Source organism: Panthera leo, chromosome A3 (genome assembly GCF_018350215.1).
Source record: "Panthera leo isolate Ple1 chromosome A3, P.leo_Ple1_pat1.1, whole genome shotgun sequence".
In the NCBI taxonomy this organism is placed as follows: Eukaryota; Metazoa; Chordata; class Mammalia; order Carnivora; family Felidae; genus Panthera; species Panthera leo.
Window position 1 is genome coordinate 94,278,999 of NC_056681.1, and position 19,893 is coordinate 94,298,891.

General features: G+C 35.3%; 1 protein-coding gene across 6 annotated transcripts in view; it reads left to right on the forward strand.

Annotated features, from left to right (window-relative positions):
• The window catches only part of LOC122215074 (lithostathine-like), a 419,576-nt gene that overhangs the window by 140,812 nt on the left and 258,871 nt on the right, over nt 1–19,893 (forward strand). The window contains exon 2 of one of the 6 annotated variants that reach the window (XM_042930246.1): nt 1,260–1,366. The exons of the other annotated variants lie outside the window; for them this stretch is intronic. The gene's annotated coding sequence lies outside the window, so the exon portion shown is untranslated. The remainder of the gene's footprint in view (nt 1–1,259; nt 1,367–19,893) is intronic. 6 annotated transcript variants of the gene reach the window in all.

Below are 19,893 nucleotides of genomic sequence, written 5' to 3' on the forward strand. Positions count from 1 at the left end.
AACTACAGAGGGAGCTATTTGTAGAAACAGGTAGGCAAAGCAGAAGGCTATAGCATTGTCCAAGAGAGGTAATAGCCACTTGTTGGCAGTAGAGATGAAGAAAAGTAGACTCAAGAGGTTTTTTGGAGGTTACTTTGACCCAAATGAATTTAGGATATGGAGCATAAGAGAAAGGGAGGATTTGAAGATGATTCATCACTCCTGGCATGTGTATTTGGATGAATGCTGGTGCCATTGGGTAAGATGGGGAAAATGAGGCCAGAATAGATTTGACAGGAGATCTTCAAGACAAACTTAAATACACTGAGTTGAGATGCCTTTGACATAAGATACCCAAATACAAGTGTTGACTCTGAAGTAGAACAGTCAGGTCAAGGTTTATAGGTACAAAATTAAGATGTTTGAGATCAGTTTGAGATCTGGGACTTGGCTGCTGTCCAGGCAGCACCTGCATAGGCTCATGCGCAGACACCAAGTAAGAGGCCAATGGAAGAATAATGTAAGAGTTTCAATAGGTTCTGCTCACTCTCCTTACCTCTGCCATCTCCCTACAACTTCCATAACATCCTCCCTAAGCATTAAGGATTATTTGAACAGGGTTGTTTGAGACTTATAAGGCATTATTTAAAATAATAATAATAACAATTCATCCATGAAATCATCTAAAGTTAGAGGCAGAGCACATTTGCTAAATCAAAAAACAGGATCAAGTACATGTGAGAAATTCAGTTAAGGACTACAGGTAGATTAAAAGATATGATAAAAGCAAACATTTGGTTAGTCCTTCTTTGTAAGTCCCACTGTTCTGAGTATTTTATATGTAATAACTCATTTAGTCCTCAAAACTCATGAGGTAAGTAGAATTCTTCTCTTCATTTCACGGATGAGAAAATAGAGGAATAGGGTGTCTCTGTAACTTGGTCAGTTGTTCAATAGCAGATCTGATATGTGAAACCAAGCAGATTGCCTTTGGAACCCATACTTGCAATCACTGTACTATCATGTAAAATAAGACTTGATGTGTCTAATGATCTAGCTAAGAATATTATACAGAAAAAAATATAAAGGGCACAATGAATTGGAAAGCACCTAATTACTTAGATCTCGGAAGCTCAGGAGACTCATCACATGTACTGAAGCTTAAATTCTCAAATGACTAAGGATTTATCAGTCAGAATAGGCTAAGATAAGCTGCAATAGTAATCAACTCCAAAATATCAGCCACTTAACAAAGCAAATGTTTTTTTTATTATTAACAGTACATCTCCAACATGAGCATGCAGAGTTCATGTATTCATTGACGTAATCCAGAAAACCAGGCAGGCAGTGGCTACATCTTGATGTGGGTTTCCAGTCTCTCAGAAAGGTAATAGTAAGTGCAAAATCATGCATAAGCTTTTAAAACAGACACGTAGGGGCTCCTGGGTGGCTCAGTCTGTTGAATGTTTGACTTTAGCTCAGGTCATGATCTCATGGTTCACAAGTTCGAGCCTGGCATCAGACTCTATACTGAGAGCTCAGAGCCTGGAGTCTGCTTCAGATTCCATGTCTCCCTCTCTCTCTCTGCCCCTCCCCCACTCATGCTGTGTCTTTTTCTTTCTCATAAATAAATAAAAACATTAAAAAAATTTTAAACAGATGCTTAAAACAGACAAGCATCACTATAAATTCTATCACATTTCGGTGGCCAAAGCCAGTTATATGGCCACACTTAACTTCACAGGGAATGGACAAGTAAGATAAATGATGTATTTGTCAATGTCCATATAGACTGCATCATTGGATTCACTATAAATTCTCATGACAGTGTCTCCCATTGCCAGATAACCCACAGTCAAAGGAGAAGATAGTGATTCCCATACATAGTATTTCCTTCCTTGTTTCCTTCTGTTGAACTCACTTCCAGCCATAGCACTTGAACAGAGTATATCAGAGAACTATCACCTGGTTTGGTGCCACTGGAAGTCCAGAACATTCATTATAAAAGAAAAAAGTACTCCAAGATGTAATATCGAATATCAATTCAAAGACAAGAATAAACGGAGAGATAGAAGCAAAAATGAATGTATTAAAATGCAGAAAACAATAATTAATGTATCTAAAAGATGCTTCTAACTGCCAGTGACAAGACTTATTTTACTGTTGCCAGGGTCCTTAGGAAGTATTAGAGTAGATTTAGAAGAAGGAGAAGCCCAGCCTGATTCTAAACTTTATAACAGAAAAGTTGTATTATGCTACCATACCACTTCTCTATACTTTTCAAATCAGAGACATTGAAGGAAAGAGTCCTTCCAAACTCTTATTATCCGAGAACACCAGAGTGCACAAGGATCAGAGTTTTACTGACCATTATGGCCTGTGGATCCTTTGCCATCCAGTACCAAGAGGTCCGCAAATAACCATGAGATAACATAATTGCTACTTTGCAACTAGGAGAAAGGTTGAGTAAGACTGAGAAAGTGAAGCTTCTAATTAAGCATTTTTCAGTAAAGTTTTGGGTTCTTACTCCAGTGTAAAGGGCTATGCTAACATTTTATATAAAATTTTGTATTGAAGTCTAACTGAATATTTAGTTACAATAATAATACTAATATAAACAAACTTCTGACAATTGTAAAGAGAAACAAATTATAAAAATAAAAGTGAAAAACAAAAATTCTGCTTTCTGTTTCCATATATAAGGAGCTTAGAAATTGCCATTTCACCCAAACAAATAAAATCCTAAACAAAATGAAAAATCAACAACCTTATTTTAGATCTGTAAAAAAAGTGAGGTCACTGGGCAAACCACTGTCCCACAAATTGGAGAGTTAGGCAGGCAATTACAGAGAATCCAACATACCTAAACAGAAACCTCCACTTACTTTTGTGTATTTTACCTCCAGGCCTCAATCATGTTCTCAAAGTAAATATGGGAGAAAAATCTTGGTGTGCTTCTGGAAGGGAGTGGAGGAGGAACAGAACCCTTTTAACATACACCAGAGCACTCTGTTCTTCTTAACAAGGAGAAACTCATTCATTCATTCATTCATTCATTCATTCATTCTTTCAGGAGAAACTAATTAACCACATCCTAACCTACTGGTGTTCTTATCAGACCCTAATGATCTAAGGGAAGGGCAACACCCAAATCCAGCCCACTCTAGCCATCCTATCCCAACTAAGGCGAGAAGGAGAAAAAAAACTGAGAAGTTTGTAGTCCACAGGTAAAAATTCACTAAAAGATTGAGATCTAATCATAGGTCTATAGAACATTTTCCCTCTCCCAGCAACTAACCACCGAATTACTAAAGGCCTATTGATAGGAGAAAAAAAAGTATTTGACAAAATCCAACACCCATTCATGATAAAAAAAAAAAAAAAAAAAAAAAAAAAAACCAAAAAAACCCAAAACCTCTCAGTGAAATGGGAATAGAGAATTTCCTTTACTTAATAAAGAATATCTATAAAAACCTACAGTTAATATCATACTTCATTATGAAAAACTAGAAGTTTTCCAAATAAGATCAGGAACAAGGCAGGAATGTTTCTTCTCACTACTTATTTCAGTAGTGGACTGGAATTTCTACCTATTGCAATAAGAAAAGGAAATAAAAGATGGATAAATTTAGAAGAAAGAAAACTGTCTTTGTTTACAGATGACATGAAGGTATGTAAAAAAATCCAAAAGATTGATGAAAAATCAATTTATTCTGCAACAATTATACTAAGGTTGCAAGATATGAGGTTAATATACAAGTCAAACACTTTCTAAATAACAGCAAAGAACAAATAGAATTTGAAATTAAAGGTGCAATACTATTTACATTAACACCCCTCAAAATGAAATTTGATGTATAAATTTAATAAAATATATGTAAGAATGGATCTGTCCCACAAATTGGAGAGTTAGACAGAAATTATAGAGACTCCAACACACTTGAGCAGAAACCCCCACTCACTTTTGTGTGTTTTACCTCCAGATATCAACCAGATTCTCAGAGTAAATAGATCTTATACATATTTTCTTAAATTTATGAAAGCATGGTTCTCAGGTTCACACAGTTCTCCCTGGGCAAGTGCAGCTGTGAGCAACACCACCTGCATAAAGTAAAGATTTTGCTAGGCTTTAAAAGATGCTTTTTTCCATTCTTACTTTGATTTTTTATTTGTTTCTGTTTTGTTTTGTTTTTTGTTTTTTTAATACTCTCTCTCCTAGTTCCATCCACCTATTCTGCAGACTCCGGCTACAAATCTACCTACCTACCCAGCAGAGACAAATAAATGATCTCAATTTCTTCACATTCCTAAGTATTTAGGGGGAAACTAGGTGAGGGGAAGGCCACTTTCCTGAAGACATCTGCAAGCAGGACAGGGCTCAGGCCTGTTTGAGGTTTATTCCTGCAGGACTATAGTGTTGCTTTGGAAGATGGTTCGACTTTGTTCTGAAGTAGTAAGACCTTGGTTTTAAATTAGAACAAAAGATCTCTAGATGGTATAGTTTTTTACTTAGAAAATGCTCAATATAAAACAGTGCAATCAGTATGGCAGTGACTAAGTAGAAAATTCAATGAGCATGGCAATGTCTAAAGTGGAAAAGTGAAAAATCCATGTTCCTTCATCCAATCTCAACCCCATAGATAGCCACTGTCAACTCTTTGTTGTGTATCCTTCTAGATTTCCACCATCATATATAAGTAAACATAGTCCAAAAAAAGAAAATATGTATAGGACGTATTTGAGAAAAACTATAAGACGTTGATGAAAGAAAACAGAGAATTAAAAAAATCAAGAATTAGTTCATGTCTATGGATTTCAGTATTTTCAAGATACCAGTTCTTTCCAAATTGACCAATAGATACAATGCTATCCCGATCAAAATCTTAGCAAGTTATTTTGTGGATATTGACAAACTGATTCTAAAGTATTTCTACAAAGGCAAAAGACCCAGAATAGCCAACATAATACTGACTAGGGAGAACAAAGTTGCAGGACGGACACTACTCAACTTTAAAACTTATTATTAAGTACACTAATCAAGGTAGTGTGATATTGGTAATATCATAGAAAAATAGATTAATGAAACTTAATACAGACTCAGAAATATAGCCAACTGAACCTGACACGTATATCCAACTGAACGCTGGAACATATGGACATCCACATGCAAAAAAAAAAAAAACAAAAAAAGAATTTAGATATAAAAAATTAAGTCAAAATGTATCATAGACCAAAATGTAAAACATAAAACCTAAAACTCCTAGAAGATAACATAGGAGAAAACCAAATGACCTTGACTATAGCACTGACTTTATAGACACAATGCTAAAGGTATATAAATAACTTTTAAATCTAGTATAGAATTTTTTAAAAAGTATTAAAATGAAATTATAAATGTATGTGCAATACAAAAAGATCATTTGTGCTATCAGTAACAAAAAAGGCATGTCAGAGATGTCAAGTATTATAGTTCTTAGCGGTTTAAAACAGATTGTTATAAGTTTAAGATATCTTAAATAATTGCAGTAGTAATCACAAAGAAAGCATCTATAGAATATATACAAAGGTAAATAAGAAAGGAATAAAAACATATCACTACAAGAATCAATGAAATACAAAAGAAGACAGCAAGGGAGGAGAGAATGGACAAAAAAGCTCTAAGACATACAGAAAGCAATTAACAAAATGTCAGTAGGAAGTCCTCTATCAGGAATTACTTAAAAATTTTTTTTAATGTTTTATTTATTTTTGAGAGAGAGAGAGAGAAAGAAACAGAGCTCTGCCCTGGGGAGAGGCAGAGAGAGAGCCAGACACAGAATCCAAAGTAGGTTCCAGGCTCCAAGCTGTTAGCACAGATCCCGATGCAGGGCTCAAACCCATGAACTGAGAGATCATGACCTGAGCTAAAGTCAGATTCAACCTACTGAGCCACCCTGGTGCCCCTATCTGGAATTACTTTAAACATAAATAGATTAAATGCACCAATTAAAAGGCATAGATTGGCTGAATGAATTAAAAAGTAACAAATCCAACTATATGCTGTCTATAAGAGATTCACTTTAGATCTAAGGACATACATAGGCCTAAAAGAAAGGGTGGAAAAAATTATTTAATGAAAATAGGAAGCTAAAGAGAGGATGAGTGACCATAGTTATAGTTGTATCAAAGTAGACATTAAGACAAAAACTGCCACAAGACTAAAATAAGGACATTATATGATGATAAATGAGTTAATTTACCAGGAAGAATAACAATTATAAATATTTATACACCTAATGTTAGAGTTCCCAAATATATGAAGCAAACATTGACAAAACCGAAGGGAGAAATAGCAACACAATAATAAAAGGAGATTTCAATACTCCACTTGCATTTATGGATAGAAGAACCAGGTAGAATATTATAATATTCTAATATGCATAATATTATAGACCAATTGAACCTGAGAAATATACAGAACATTCTACTCAACAATAGCAGTATACAAATTATTTTCAAGTGCACATGGAACATTCTCCAAAATAGACCATATGTTAGGCCACAAAACAAATCCCAACAGATTTAAGAAAACAGAAATATTTCAAACTGTGTTCTCTGACCACAACAGGATGAAGTGAGAAATCAATAACAGAAGGAACAGAGGAATTCTCTTAAACAACCACTGGGTAAAAGAAAAAGTCACAAAGGAATTTAAAAAATATATCAAGAAAATGGAAACAAAGGCACAACATACCAAAACTTATGTGATGCAATGAAAGAAATACTAAGAAGAAAGTTTATAGCAGTAAACACATTAAATAAACAAAAGGGGGTGTGTGATGGCTGAATTGGTTGAGCATCTGACTTTGGCTCAGGTCATGATCTCACAGTTTGTGGGTTCGAGCCCTGTCTCAGTCTCTGTGCTGACAGCTCAGAGCCTGAAGCCTGCTTCAGATTCTGTGTCTCCGTCTCTCTGCCCCTCCCCTGCTCACACTCTGTCTCTCTCTCTCTCTCTCTCTCCCTCTCAAAAATAAATAAATAGGGGCACCTGGGTAGCTCAGTTGGTTAAGCTCCAACTTCAGCATAGGTCATGATCTCACCCTTCTGGAGTTTGAGCCTCGTGTCAGGGTCTGTGCTGACCCTGTGCTGACCTGACAGCTCAGAGCCTGGAGCCTATTTCACATTCTGTCTCCCTCTTCCTTTCTGTCCCTCCCCCACTCATGCTCTGTCTCTCTCTTTCTCTCTCAAAAATAAAAATAAACATTTAAAAATAAATAAATATTAAAAAAATTAAAAAAGAAGGTTTCCAATCAATAGTATAACTAAACTTGCACTTTAAAAAAGTATAAAATAAAGAAAGTAAACCCAGAGTTAGCAGAAAATAAAGCTTAGAGCAAAGATAAATTAAACAGAGAATAGAAAAACAATAGAAAAGTCAATGAAATTAAAAGTTGCTTTTTATAAAGATCAACAAAATTGAAAAAATCTTCCCTAGGCTAACAAAAACAAGAGTAAAGAGTAAAAAAAAAAAGAGAGAGAGAGAGAGAACAGTAAAATAACTAAAAATGGAAGTGAAAGAGGGAATATAACAACAAATGCCACAGAAATGAAAAGAATTATGAGACCAATATGAAAAGTATATGGCAATAAATTGGATACCTCAGAAGAAATGGATAAATTCCTAGGAACACAAGACTGAATCAGGAAGAAATAAAAACCTGAACAGACCTAAAACTATGGATATTGAAGCAGAAAAATAATGAAGTAGGAAAAAACACACACACACACACACACACACACACACACACACTTCCAAGGAAGAAAAGTCCAGGACCAAATGGCTTCATTGGAGAATTTTATCAGACATCTAGAGAATAATTAATACTTGACCCCCCTCAAATTCTTCCAAAGAATTGAAGAGGAGATAACACACCCAAACTCATTTTATGAGGCTAGAATTACCCTGACCTCAAACCCAGGTGAAGATACATAAAAGAAAACCTCAGATCAATAGCCCTGAAGAATATTGATACAAAAACCTAAACAAAATACTAGAAAACTGAAATCAAAAGCACATTTAAAGGATCATACCCCATGACCAAGTGGGATTTATGCATGGAATACAGGGATATTTCAACATATTAAATAAATCCATGTAATATACCATAATAACAGAGTGAAGGAAAAAAGTCACATGACCATCACAATTGATGCAGAAAAGGCGTTTGACAAAATTCAGCTAACTTTCATGATAAAACCTCTCAATAAACTGGGTATAGGGGAATATACCTTAGTGCAATAAAGGCCATATATGACATACCACAGCTAATATACTGAATGGTGAAAACCGCAAGCTTTTTCTCTAAATTAGGAACAAGACAAGGATGACTACTTAAAAAAAATTTTTTTAATGTTTATTTATTTTTGAGAGAGAGACAGAGACAGAGCTTGAGTGAAGGAGGGAAGAGGGAGGGAGACAAAGAATCTGAAGCAGGCTCCAGGCTCTGAGCTGTCAGCACAGAGCCCAACATGGGGTTCGAACCCACAAACCATGAGACCATGACCTGAGCCGAAATTGGATGCCCAACCAACTGAGCCACCCAGGCGCCCCTAGGATGACTACTTTTGCCAGTTTTGGTCAACATAGTACTGCAAGTCCCAACCACTACAACTAGACAAGAAAAAGAGATAAAAGACATCAAAACTGAAAAAGAAGATGTAAAGTGATCTGTATTCACAGATGACATGACTTATGTGTAGAAAGCCCTAAAGATTCCACACATCAGGGTTGCCTGGGTGTCTCGGTTAAGGGTCAAGACTTCATCTCAGGTCATGATCTCACGGTTTGTGGGTTCGTGCCCTGCGTTGGGCTGTGCTGACAGCTCAGAACCTGGAACCTGCTTCGATTCTCTGTCTCCCTCTCCCTCTGCCCCTACCCTGCTCATACTCTGTCTCTGTCTCAAAATAAATAAACATAAAAGATTAAAAAAAAAGATTCCAGGGGCGCCTGGGTGGCTCGGTCGGTTGGGCGTCCGACTTCAGCTCAGGTCATGATCTCACGGTCCGTGGGTTCAAGCCCTGCGTCAGGCTCTGTGCTGACCACTCAGAGCCTGGAGCCTGTTTCAGATTCTGTGTCTCCCTCTCTCTCCGCCCCTCCCCTGTTCATGCTCTGTCTCTCTCTGTCTCAAAAATAAATAAACGTTAAAAAAAAAAAAAAGATTCCACACATCAAAAAAATACATTACAACTAATAAACAATTTCAGCAAAGTTGTAGGATGAAAAATGAATGCACAAAAGTTGGTTTGTTTCTACACAATAATAATAATCAAATTGAAAGGGAAATTAAGAAAATAGTCCCATTTACTACAGCATCAAAAAAGATAAAATGCTTAAGAATAAATTTCACCAGGAAAAAGAAAAACTTGTCTGAAAACTATAAAAAAATTGCTAAAACCAAAAAAAAAAAAAAAAACAAAACAGTACAAATAAATGGCAGGACATATGCCTGAGGATGAGAGGACAGAATATTGTTAAAATACCCATATTACCCAAAATGATCTACAGATCCTTATCAAAATCCCAATGGCATTTTTTTCAAAAACCATTGTTTCAAAAACAGAAAAAAATATATTCTAAAATTAATATGGGACCTCAAGGAATCCCAAATAGGCAATCGATCTTTTAAAAAATCAAAGTTGGAGCAAGATACTTCCTGACTTCAAAAAATACTGCAAAGCATCAGTAATCAAGATGGTGTGGTACTGACATTAAGATACACACACCCACACACCCACACCCCCAACCCCCACACACACCCCAGTGAAACAGAGCTCAGAAATAAACCCTCATGTATATGGTAAAATGATCTCAACAAAAGTGTCAGAACTAACCAATGGGGAAAGGAGAGTCTCTTCAACAACTGGTGTTGGGAAAACTAGATATCCACATGCAAGAGAAAGAAGTTGGACCCTTATATTACACTATATACAAAAATTAACTCAAAGTGGGTTTAAGAGAAAGAAGCTGGACCCTTATATTACACTATATACAAAAATTAACCCAAAGTGGGTTAAAAGTAAGGTCTAAAACTATCAGACTCCTAGATGAAAACATAGAGGAAAAGCTTCAGGATATTGGGTTTGGCAATGATTCCTAGGATATGACACCAAAAGCAAAGGCAACAAAGTGAAAAATAACTGCATAGGGCTATATAAAACTTTTAAATTTCTGCATATCAAAGGAAGCAATTGACAGAGTGAAAGGCAACATACAGAATGAAAGAAAATAATTGCAAGTCATATATGTGATAAGGAGTTATGATCCAGAATATATAAGAAACTTCTACAACTCAATAATAGCAGCAACCACCCAATTAAAAATGGGCAAAGGAATTAACTAGACATTTTTCCAAAGAACATACATAAATAGCCAATAAGCATATGAAAAAAATGTTCAACATCATTAATGATTAGGGGAATGTAATTAAAAACCATTATGAGATGTTGCCTCCAATTCACCAGGATGGCCACTATCAAAAAAAATTGAAAATAACAAGTCTTGGCAATTATACAAAGGAGTTGGAACTTATGTGCACTGTTAGTGGGAATGTAAAATGGTGTAGTCATTATGGTAAATGATATGGTAGTTCCTCAAGAAATTAAAAATGGAATTAGCATATGATCCTGCAATTCCAGTTCTGGGTATTTATCCAAAATGGTTTAAAGCAAAATCTTGAAGAGAAATTTACATACTTAGGTTCATTGCATTATTCACAATAGCCAAGAGGTGGAAGCAACCTAAATGTCCATTGACAGATGAATGGATATAGAAAATATGGTATATGCATACAATGGAATATTATGCTGTTTTAAAAATGAAGAAAATTCTGATACATATGGATGAGTCTCAAGGATACTTTGCTAAGTGAAATAAGCCAGTAATAAAAGGACAAAGACTGTATGATTCCATTCATATGAAATATTTAAAGTAGTCAAAATCATAGAAACAGAAAAAAGTAGAAGGATGGTTTGTAAGGGCTGGGAGGAGGGGTAACTAGGTTCAGTTAATGTAGAATTTCATTGTGGCAAGAGGAAAAAGTTCTAGAGATCTGTTGCACAGTAAGGTGAATATATTTAATACTGTTGAACTGAACAATTAAAAATAGTTAAGATGGTACATCTAATAGTATGTATTTTTTACCATAATAAAAAATGATGACAGAGAAGAGAAGAAAGCATAATAAAGCATACGACATGAAATTCAACAAAAATAAATTTGGAAAAGATGATGAAAAGATTATTTTTCCATATATATACATGTGTATGCTAAATATACATATGAATGTTTATATATACACATGTATACATATATAAAGTGTTAAAATATACTACAAAGAGTTAGATATTCTGAGTGAACCAGTTACCTGGAAAGATAGTGGAAAAAAATAATCATTTTAACAACATATAAAAGAAAATCCACTCCTAGAAAGGGCTGAAGGGCAGATGACTTAATAAGCAATTGTTCTTAAAGAGCCATGGACCAAAGAATTCTCATAATACATAAATTTATCTAGAACATAAAAGGAAATAAAGCTTTCCAATTTATTTACTCAAGCTAGGTTAATAAACCTGTTTTGAAGCATAATAAAAGAAAACTATATACAAATCTCACATCCCAGTGTAGGATTTATATTTAAACACCAGTAAATCATATCTAGAAGAATACTAAGAGAAAAATATACATTACAAAGTGGAATTGATTTTTAGAAAAGGATATTTTAGCACAAGGAAAAATGTTGATGTGATTCACATAGTATGATTCAGATCTCCAGATCTAGCCTTAGATGGGATTTCCAACACCACTTCCACCAATTATGACTTTGTGACCTTAGGCAAATTGCCTAATCATTCTGTGCCTGTTGTGAGGATTAAATGAGATAATGTATGTAAAGTACCTACCAAAATGCTTGGAAAGTCATAAATAACTAACTATTGGATAGAAAGAAATAAAAAGGGACTTGATAGCATTTAACAACCATTTCCGATTTTTTTAGATAAACTGGGAATAAAATAATAATATCAGAATATGACAAAGACTATGTCTATCTCACACCGTAAAGATTATGCTTAGCAATAAAACACTAACAAAATTCCTAATACAGTCAAGAATAAAACAAAGGTGACATTTATTACCCAGAATTAACCAAACTGCAAGGTTAAAGGCATAGTCCTCCGGATTGCTAAGTCTGCCCATTACTTCTAATACCAACAGCAAGGAGTTTGGTTCCAACTCCCAAGTTTTCAGGAAGAGTTCATATGTGATTACCATCACTTGTAACATGAAGTTCAGATGTTTCCAGAGTCTATCCTCAGTTCATATAACTTGCTAGAAGGATTCACACAGAACTCACTGAAAACTATTATACACATGGAGTATTGCTAACCAGAAAGCTTATTTAAGCTTTATGTGCAAAGTCCTTCCTGAGGTTTCATTTATCTAGGCATGATTGATTGACTGACCATGTTGTTGAGCTCAGTCTTATCTCCCCCAGTCCCAAAGATGAGGCTGATATCATATGGACCAAAGGGTCCACCATGAGTCACTTCATTAGCATAAGCTATTAGTTGTGTCCAAAGGGTTCACCATGAACAACACTCCCTCTTCTCACCCAGGAAATTCTAAGGATTTAAAAATCACCTCCTAGGATTTGGGGACAAAAACTAGATTTCTCTTTTTAGGCAAGGCTACATTCTTTACCACACATCTATTTTTGCTATTAATTTTGTTCTGGACATTCCAATCAATACAGTTATTGAGACATAGTCTAAAAATATCCACCATTGGAAAAAAAAACTATTATTTATACATGCAATTATTCTCTATCTTGAAGCCGTAATAGAGTCAGTTGTAAAATTGAATCTATTTTTCAGATCACTACCAAAAAGAAGTTATGATAAGTGAAACTGGCTCAAAACAAAAAACTCCTAGGGATTATTATGTCATTCTCATTAAAAATATACATTAAGAATGAGAGAGGGGCGCCTGGGTGGCGCAGTCGGTTAAGCGTCCGACTTCAGCCAGGTCACGATCTCACGGTCCGTGAGTTCGAGCCCCGCGTCAGGCTCTGGGCTGACGGCTCAGAGCCTGGAGCCTGTTTTCGATTCTGTGTCTCCCTCTCTCTCTGCCCCTCCCCCGTTCATGCTCTGTCTCTCTCTGTCCCAAAAATAAATTAAAAAAAAAAAAAAAAAAAAAAAAAAAAGAATGAGAGAGCTGACATCTTTCTATCCATTCTATATGCCACTTTGCTTCATCTGTTACCTTGAAATTGGTATTTTTTTTTATCATGCTTAGAGACTAGTTATCTCTTAATTTACAAAGCATTTTATAAAAGAATAAATGCTAGATTTTTAACAATATATTTTTGGTGGCTATTAAAATATTTTCATTTGTCATGATGAATTTTGTTAATAAATTTTATAAATATAGTTTATTATTAGATTCCTTGGGAAGAAAGAAACTTACACAGACATACTGTATGAATTTTTTTCCTGTTTGCTTTTAAGGTTTTCTGTTTATCCATCATTTTAAGCAGTTTGATTATGATGTGACTTAGTGTAGCTTTATTCATGCTCCCTATACTTTGTTCATTAGACTTCTTGGGTCCACAGATTTTCAGGTGTTTTTATCAGATTTGAAAATTTGTCTGCTGTCTGCACTATTTTTTCAAATTCTTCTGTATTCTCTTTTTTCCTTAAGGGACTTCAGCTACACATATATTAGGCTGTCTGAAGTTGTCATATTAGCTAACTGTTCTATTCATTTTTTTTTCAGTATTTTTCTCAGTGTGTTTCATTTTGGGTAGTTTCTATTACATATCTTCAAGTTCACTAACTCTTCAGAATCATATAATCTGCTATATATCACAGATACTATAATTTTCATCTATAGAAGTTCAATTTGGGCCTCTTTTATGTCTTCTGTGTCTCTCAATTTTTCCTCTACCTTTTTGAATATATGTTTCATATACCTTGTCTATTTTTTACTTATGTTAGACAAGAGAGAAAATGTAACCCTCATTACTAGTACATCTGTAGTAGTAGTAATTCCTGTATAATCAATTTTCATTTTTTCTGTAAAGGATCTTAGAGTTCATTTAGATGTATAATTGAGTTATAACCTCTTGATATTCATGTTCATGTTGCCATTATGAAATCAGTTTGAAATTTTACATTTTTTAATGTTCTACAACAGTGAGGGTTAATATTAAAGGAACATAAATTCTCCTTAAATCAAAATGCCACTAAGTTATAGGGTGGTGCTGGAGGAAGGTTTAACAGAATTATCCTAAAATATATTTGGAAAAAAATAATATGCAAATAAATATTGAAAAGAAAATAGGAGTAAGAGTTTACCCTCCCCACAAAATAAAATATGACATAAGAATAGAAAGATCAATGAAATAGAACAGTAAGTCCAGAAACATTTCCTAGTAAGGTAATAATTTAATATAGGGCATGGAAAATATAAATAGGTAAAGGATGGATCTTTTAATAAATGTCACTGTAATGAACAGTTAACAATAACAAAACTATTATTGCTCTACTCCATACCACTAATCAAAATATATTCCAGAATGAATTATATAAGTAAATTAAAAATTAAAACATAAACTGGTAAAAAGTTCAGATGATTGCCATGTGTTATAGTGATGAATAAAACTCTAATTATAAACTCAAAACATGCAAATAATAATGGAAAATGTTAGTAGATTTGAAAACATTAAAAAGTATTTTCTCCACTTGGAAGAATACATAAATAAGATTAAAAGGCAAACTGTAAAAAATTATAAAAATGAAAGAAAAAAGAATTCTTATAATAAAAGAGAGCTCTTATAAAATCAGTTTAAATAAACTAATAAAATTATCGAAAACTCAATGTAAAAAATGTGGGCAATGTATATTTTCAACAATGCTTATAAAAACCCAAAATAATAAACATAGAGTATTTATTGTACTAGTAATACAAAATAAGAACTATAAATCAAAAAGTACATTATGACCTCAAAAGTTATAAAGCTTAAAAGAAAAATCTCAGGGTGGTGAAGGTAATAGAAAAAGTCATTCTTACATTGTTGGTGGACGTAATGTTTTTAAGTTGGGGGTAGTAACTTAGCAATATGTCTATTAAGAACCTTAACAATGTTGCATCATTTAGCAAATGAAAATTATGTTCCTAAAGTCCATATAAGGAAATAGAACACTCATAATATAGTTTAAATAAAAAGACAATTTAATAAAATGCATGTGCTATTTAACATACCAATTCAATAAGAAAATATAACAGAGTGTAGATGGTGGTTGTCTCCACATGAGGGAAGTGTGGCCGATTTTTATGAAATAATAATTTTTTTTCGTCATAAAATGATCCAACATTTGTTAGTCTTTTTTTTTTACTTGTTAATCTTTAATTTATTATTTATTCTCATTATAAGGCAAGCACTCTACTGAGGTGGTGATGGGGTCTCTGTTCTGTAAGAGAAGAATACAGTAACCACTCTTCAGAATGCTGGTGCCCATTCTGGAATGACAAAAACTCTCTAAAGATATCTGAGGCTGAAATAATTTCTTTCTCTCCCCCTCTCTCTCTAAGTCTGTCACTGTGAAGTTTAATCCTTCTGCTGATAGTCAGGCAATTTCAGCACTAACTTCTTAAAGCTGGACAGGGGCGGGGGATAGCATGCTTTTTCTGGACATATGTTCCTCATTATGTCAGTCCCTTTATAGCTAGCACTTCAGGGTGACCTTGAAAGGAAACACCCTGCAGAGCCAGAAGTTGGGTAATGGTCACCGGAGAATCATGTTACAGTATTCAGTGGGTTAGGAGGAGCTATTTTATTTCTCAGAGGTGGTCCTGCAACTCTGTGCCTATAAAATGAGTAGAAATACTTCTCTGTACATAAACCTTCAAAAGAAGCCCCACCACTGCAGAAAAGTGTATCAACTTCATGTGGTTCTCAAAAGTATATAGGTTAAATGCTCAGTAAATAACTGCTAAATAGATAGAATGGAGAATGAATGAAGTCCTGCAATATCCTTTACCTGGTGCCTATTTCAAAGCTTTTAAACTTCATTTCCTTTAGCATCATCACTTGGTGAGATTTTTAAAAAATGTATACGATTTTCCAGATACCTCCAGAAATATAACTGCATCTGGTTTGAATAGAGACCTATCAGGGCCTCCACTGATAGCTGTATAGGCTACTCACCGAACAAGGATGCTAAGGCGTGGAGACAAGTGGAATCTGAAATTCAGCCTAGGCTTTTGGAGTAGGCTAAATTTGCTGAGGAAGGGATACTTTTTTTTTTTTCCTAATTCACACAAAGGTGTGCCTGATGAGCAGGCCATCAGAATCCAGGGATGCATCTTCTCAGAGGTACTACCTTTTTCTATTCATATAATGATGCGGTATAAACTCTTATAGCCCTGGGTTCAGGCATCAGGATTTTGTTTAAAATTTCTCAGGTAAAACCAATAAATAATTATGGTTAAAAACCATAGCACCCCATCAGCGGTTGCCAGCACTGAGCTCAAATTCTTCTCTGCAGTCTAGTTCCTCTGACCAGATTGTAACTGTTGCTCTCTGACCTCTGAGTCTCCCCTCCACCTGTGCTCCTCCTCCACTTGCAGATAATCCCACCACCATCCTCTGCCCACATTTTTCCTGTGAACTGTAGTTCTATAGTTTCTATATAGTAATCAAGTTCAGTGTTTTGAATAACATATTACATAGTACAACTTGCAGGAAACTGGACCACCAAGCTGCAGAAAGTTGGGATCAGGAAGGCTGTGGCTTCCCGCCAGCCCCATATTTGTCACAACATGAATGGTAGTTATCCTGGGGAGGGTAATGGGCAAAGAATCTGTTGTCACATGGCTTTTAAAAAATATTTCATTGTCCATTAAAATTAGGTAATGTCATTCAGTTCAGTCCAACCAAATATAACATATTTTTGATAATCTCCTATGTGTTAGGAAATCTGGGTAATAAAAATGGTAGGAAGACATAGCCCTTACAACAAGATCCGTACAATGTAGAGGTGCTAAAGATTAATTAAAGACATGCGAGATGCCCCATTAAGCCCCTCCCCCCCCATCAGTTTCTCAGCACTATTCCTGGGAAAACCTGGGGAAAAAAAAGATAATTCAAAAGCTGGGAGAAATATGCATGAAATTTAAGATATATGGAAGAGGAAATCCTCACAGAAAGTAATCCAGAAGGAATAATGATAGTACAGAAAATTATCCCTTGAATAATGTCTCAAAAGATGAAGACAGAAACAAGAAGCAGTGTGGTGGTTGTAAATACTGGACAATACATATCCAAAACTCACTTTAATAAAAGTGAAAGAGAGAAAAGAAAAATAATCCCTCCATCACATATGAGTTGCCAAATGTGTTTCTTCCAAACAGTGGACTTGAGCTAAGAGCTGTGCATACCTACCTCGGATATACATGCATCCATGTGTATTGTTGAAGATGTCTTGTGTTTACCTGGACAACTCAGCAATTTGGCTTCCTACCCCAAGGAAAGAAGGTGATCTAGATGGATTTATTTGTAAATACATGCTCACTTTCTGGGATTAAAAAAAAGTTATGTTTATTTTTTGACAGAGAAAGAGCGAGTAAGCTAGGGAGGGGCGGCGTGGGTGGGGGAGGTGGAGACGCAGAATCCCAAGCAGGCTCTGCACTGTCAGCACAGAGCCTGACATGGGGCTCAAACTCACAAACTGTGAGATCATGACCTGAACCAAAATCAGGAGTTGGAAGTCCAACCAACTGAGCTACCCAGGCACCCCTCTGGGATTTTGTTTTAAACCATGGGGGTGGTGGGAAACACCTCCCCAGTTGAAAGTAAACAAAAAAGGAACTGATTAGATTGCTTCTGAATTCAAGATGAGCATATGGAAGTTTAAAAATAAATTAAAACACAACAAAAGCCGATATGTGAATATTAAACAAAATAGTGTGAATCAGAGAAATGAAACATATAGGAAATATAGGAAACAGATGAAATACAGGAAACAAATGAAATATAGGAAACAGAAGAGAAACACAACAATGAGATAAACACACACTCATTATACTGGCTAAAGTTAAAAGTCTTGATAAGAATGTGGCACACCCAGAATTCTCATACATTATTAGGGGGAGTATAAAGTGGTACAACCACTTTGGCAACAGACCTGGTAGTTTCTTCTAATTTAAAACATGTAATTGCCATATGACTCAGCCCTTCCACTCCTACATCTTTAATCCAGAGGAATGAGAACATATTTATTTATTTTTTCAGTTTATTATTTTTGAGAGAGAGTGGGGGGGGGGGCAGAGAGCACGTGCATGACCAGGGGAGGGGCAGAGACAGAGGGAAAGAGAGAGAATCCCAAGCAGGTTCTGCATCATCAATGCAGAGCCTGATGTGGGCTTGAACTCACAAACAGTGAGATCATGACCTGAGCTGAAATCAAGAGTCAGATGCTTAACCAGCTAAACCAACCAGGCACCTCAAATGAGAACATATTTCTGTAAAAAGGGTTGCATGAGAGTGTTGATGACAGTTTCTTCATAATAGCTGAGAACAACCCAAATGTCTATCAATAGGTTAATAGAGTTTTAAAAATCATGGTATAGTTATATAGAGGGAGACTACTCAGCAACAAAAAGGAACAAACTGCTCATAAATGTAACTAATAGGTGAATCTCATAAACAATACTCTAAGTGAAAGCAGCCTTGCAGAAACAGTATATGCTGTATGGTTCAATTTGTATTAATTTCTTGACCATTTGTATTAATTATATCTGTGCCATTTGTATTAATTTTGTGTGATGAAAAAATCAGAATAAAAGTTGTGTCTGGGATGGAGCAGAAATTGACTAGGAAGAGCTATGGGGGAACTTTTTAGGTAGATAATAGGGATTTAGATCACTTGGTATATGTATTAGTCAAAATTCAATGAGTGGCTTAAGACTTGTGCATTTTATTGTATGTAAGCTTAGCCTCAGAAAAACAGAAAACAAATATAGGGGCGCCAAGGTGGCTCAGCCAATTAAGTGTCCAACTCTTGATTTTGGCTTAGGCCATGATCTCAGGGTCATGGGATCAAGCCTTGAGTCAGGCTCTGCACTGAGTGTGAAACCTGCTTGGGATTTTCTTTTTGTCTGTCTGTCTGTCTCTGCCCCTTCCCCACTTGCACTGTCTCTCTCAAAATAAATAAATAAACATTAAAAAAAGAAAAATATTGAATTCTTAATTTTCTAATTAGTTCTAAGCATGCTGAAGTCTTTAAGGATAAAATATTGTATTAGCTATCTATTGCTCTGTAAAAAATTACCCCAAAACATGGTGCCTTAAAACAACAAATATTTATTGTAGTTTCTATAGGTGAAGAATTTGAGAGCAATTTAGCTGGGTGGCTTTGGCTCAGGCTCTCTCAGGGAGTTGCAAATCAAGATAATAGGAGAAGCTATATCTCCTGAACATAGCTGAATATAGTCAAGCACCTGAATGCTTGACTGACATTGGGAAATCCTCTTCCAGGCCACTCACATGTCTGTTGGCAGGAGTCTTCTGTTCCTCATTATGTGGGTCTTTCTACAGTGCTGCTCATGATATGATAGCTGGCTTCCCCTAGAGTGAAAAAGCCAAGGAAGATTGCAAAGCAGAAAGCTTGGTGCCCGTCACAATCTAGCCTTAGCAGTCACACACCATCACTTCTGCTATATATTTTTCTACAGACCAACCCTGATACAATGTAGAAGGGGACTCACTTTAAATGTATCCAATAAAGACAGACTGATAGATGGATAGATGAATAAATATATTGATAGACATGAAATAAAGCATATATTGCAAAATATTAACAATCCGGAATCTGCAT